Source organism: Triticum dicoccoides, chromosome 2B, assembly GCF_002162155.2.
Source record: "Triticum dicoccoides isolate Atlit2015 ecotype Zavitan chromosome 2B, WEW_v2.0, whole genome shotgun sequence".
NCBI lineage: Eukaryota > Viridiplantae > Streptophyta > Magnoliopsida > Poales > Poaceae > Triticum > Triticum dicoccoides.
This window is the reverse complement of record NC_041383.1, coordinates 54,715,370-54,715,678: the sequence shown is the minus strand read 5'-3', so window position 1 is coordinate 54,715,678 and position 309 is coordinate 54,715,370.

Sequence of the window (309 nt, the reverse complement as noted above, 5' to 3'; positions counted from 1 at the left end):
TTTCTCGAAACTAAAAATTATTCTGGGGAAGCAGAGTTTTGTCCAGAATTAGGGGGAGGAGGTATATGGTCCACCTTGCTAAGGCATAAATAGTAGCTAACAAGAAATGGTGTCTTAGTATGTTGGCATAAATGATTTGTCATGGGTGGCTATCACCAAACTAGTCTGGTTATTGGCCCAGGTGATTGCCTATTAGCAATCTTTAGCTCCATAACACCAGCCCCATTAACCCAGTCGCTAAATTTATTGACCCAGTTATAACATCAATATTCCCACTATTCTCCCAGCACTATGTCAGAATGATATTAA